Here is a 3,365-nt window from a genome sequence, read left to right as displayed (position 1 = left end):
CATTTTATAAACAGCAAGAATTTCTATTGTTCATTGTTAATGGTTAGAATATCAAAAATAGACGAATGCGTTTATTCATGTGTTTAGGCTTCTCTGTAGGATTCTAAAAACAAACGAGTTTAGCTTGTTAAAAAATGTTACATCTGATTGGTTGAGAACTGTAGGAATTGAAACAGATTAGGGTTTGGTTCTCTCTGCATTGAAATTGGAACTGACAGAACACATTAAACGTTTCATTAAATATCTCAATACTTTGGCCAATATTACATGTTATTTTTGGTCTTAAACACAGCAGGCAACAAATATGATCAACTTAAAGAATACCCCTCCAAGAATAGATAAACAGAAAAGTTTTGCTTCATTTTTATGTCTTCCTGGGAAGATTAAATCAAAATATAATCTTACTAAACCTTATACCTAGAATCTTTATTCCAATTTTGATTAAAATCCAATTTTATTCCAATTTTGGTAAAAAAAATTTGCATAATTTTGATTTTAGAAAATGTCTAAAAAAAAAGTAGTTGTTATCTTCTTTAAGTGTCTAACGACTATAGATCAAATTAAATAAAAATCTGAAATATTTAAATGCTTCCTAAATTTCTTTAAAAATAACCCAAAGAAAATGAAATTTGGGAAATATTTATTAACTGATACCTAATAACTATTGTTAAAATTTAATCAATCAACGTAAGAGCTATCGCATTACCCATGAGGAACTTACACCTCATATTACCTACTCTTACACTTAGAAACTATTCTTCAAAATTCATAACGACATATTCATAATTTTAGGTCTGAATCCTGTACATAAAAATATATAAGCATATATAAATACTTAACTTTATATGAAGAGATATAGCACAGAATGAACATATTAGTTAAAATACAATGGCGGCAAAGTGATCAATAACTTTAGTGGCATTGAGACATTGTAATTATCCAAGAGATTCAGAGCCAGATGACAAGTCTAGAGGCAATCAGGGGAAGTGACAATATAGCACTATCAGCCGGCCACCGAGGTGTGACCGACAGACGTGTTATAGTAAATGTCTTAAAGCGGTCTCATGAAGATATGAAGATGGGCCAGTCATTTGGGTCTGTGTAGTAAGAAGAAAATCATACCTGAGATGTTGGATCTGGGTGTGGCTGTTTTCTTTTCTCAAGATGATCTCTTCACCCTGGTGGCATTCTGGTGGGAATCTTCATCTCTTTGTCCTCAGGGCCGCCTTTCGACTTCAGACATTTATGAAGGCATTCATGGCAGACACAAGAAAAATGACACGCGACACAATTGTAATATACATAAGGTATAACTAACTATTTTATTTTACATTAGAGATACAATATATATTACAAAAAAAACAATTTACAATTAATTTTTACAATTGAAACTGGATAATAGACTTTTCGAAGCTAACTAACCTACCCTAACTAGTGTTGAGGGAGGGGGTCTCCCCCTCCCATTTACGGAGAGACAAAATATGCGTCTTCACATCATGGTGGTCGTGCAGGAAAAGGACAGAAAGATAGCAAGGGGATTATGGGAAGGGGTTTCTTTGTATCTCTACGCTCATGGACAATTTACCACCCGTCCATGCTGCAGAGTGTGTTAGAAACAGTGGCACAAGGAAATAGTGCCACATCCCTCCCTATGCTATCCGAAATTTATGAGCATTCATAAATTTCAGAAGTCCCTAATTTTCCGTGAATGGTGCGTCAACCGGCCGTCAGCAATCAATGTCCCCATGCTCTACGTTCCATCAGGAACTCAGTGAAGCAAGTTATTTTTTTCCACCAGGCTCCTGGTAGACTGGTATACTGCTTCAAATACCAGAGAGGGTAATCATCCTCGCCCTCCATCGAGGCAATGGCCTCATGATTTCAGTTACTGGATTTACACTTTCTTAAGCAACCAGTATAATATTTTTTAACAAAGCCGGATTTTACGTGAGTTCATCACGCCGACCTATACGTATTTGACTAAGCCGGATTGTACGTGAGTTTATCACGCCGACCTATACGTATTTCACTAAGCCGGATTCTACGTGAGTTTATCACGCCGACCTATACGTATTTCACTAAGCCGGATTGTACGTGAGTTTATTCACGCCGACCTATACGTATTTCACTAAGCCGGATTGTACGTGAGTTTATCACGCCGACCTATACGTATTTCACTAAGCCGGATTCTACGTGAGTTTATCACGCCGACCTATACATATTTCACTAAGCCGGATTCTACGTGAGTTTATCACGCCGACCTATACGTTTTTTAATTTAGTCTGCATAACATTATTTTCGTAACTGGATTTACGCTCCCTTCAGCAACCAGTATAATGTATTTTAACCAAGTCGGAGTTACGTGACCTCATCACGCCGACCCATATGTATTCCAAGTTATTACTTCAGTTACTGGACTTACGCTCTCTTCAGCAACCAGTATAATGTGTTTTAGATAAGTCGGGGTTACGTGACCTCATCACGCCGACCTATATGGATTTAGTAAAACCTTGGTCTTCAGAGGTTCTAATCCAATTAATTCTGTTAGAGCAAGGAGTCTGCCGCCGAGCGACCAATAAAAACTATCCACCACGGAATATTTATTAATTATATAAAGAATTAACTAAGAAGGGCACTCAGCCTTCATGAGTTAGAATACTCAATTAGGGGGAAAAAAATTTCCAAAAATAAACAATTCAGAAACCTGGTATACATTAAATCAATGAAATAGGGTGTTAACAATTTTTTTTCTTAAAAAAGAAAACATTTTTAAAAAATCATTTCAGAGCACCTCGGTCACAATTAGAATTTGTTTACACAATGCAAACGCATTTCAGTTATTACATTCCAAAATTTAAAAATTATTTCAAGTATTTTGGTTCATCGTTAAAATTAATCTTCCGAAAAGATCATAGACAATTCATTTTGAATCAATTCACCCTTCACAATGAGATTCAGAAACATCCCAAATTTTTCATTTCGTAATTATTATTTTTAAAATTCAGTGTACATTTAAAGTTATTTAATTGATTCTTAAAAATCATTTCTTCTTATAGGTCATTATCAAGGTCATTTCGAATTCAGAAACATTTCACGTTAATTAACTTTATTTTCCAAAGTAATTATTTTATCATTTAAAAGCAATTCTTTTCCTAAACTCACTCACAAGGATTATTTCGAATTAATAAACTCCCGCCACACCTGGGAGTCACATTAGTTAACGACCAGTACTGTATAGTTAACAGCTCGAAAAAATTAAAGTTTCAATTAAAGAGAGATCTTTCTAGACTGAGGAAATCTTTTTTTTTTCTTAATAATTAATTCAATTTTACGTATATACTCCTCAGTCAATATTTCAGGGACCC

The 3,365-nt window shown here is 34.7% G+C and overlaps 1 long non-coding RNA gene across 2 annotated transcripts; it reads right to left on the bottom strand.

Moving 5' to 3' along the window:
- Window positions 1–1,308: 1,308 nt before the first annotated feature.
- On the bottom strand, window positions 1,309–2,846 carry LOC145303600 (uncharacterized). Of its 2 annotated transcripts, none has more exons than XR_013873746.1 (2): window positions 2,262–2,846; window positions 1,309–2,163 (listed from the first exon to the last, which is right to left on the bottom strand). It is a non-coding gene; the product is annotated as an uncharacterized LOC145303600 (long non-coding RNA). The 2 variants fall into 2 exon arrangements; XR_013873747.1 differs by having other exon boundaries at window positions 1,309–2,114.
- Between the last annotated feature and the right edge of the window lie 519 nt (window positions 2,847–3,365).

Source organism: Euprymna scolopes, chromosome 19 (assembly GCF_053919585.1).
Source record: "Euprymna scolopes isolate OS-2025 chromosome 19, ASM5391958v1, whole genome shotgun sequence".
Lineage (NCBI taxonomy): Eukaryota > Metazoa > Mollusca > Cephalopoda > Sepiida > Sepiolidae > Euprymna > Euprymna scolopes.
Note: the sequence above shows the minus strand (reverse complement) of the source record. Positions and strands in the feature narration are given on the sequence as shown.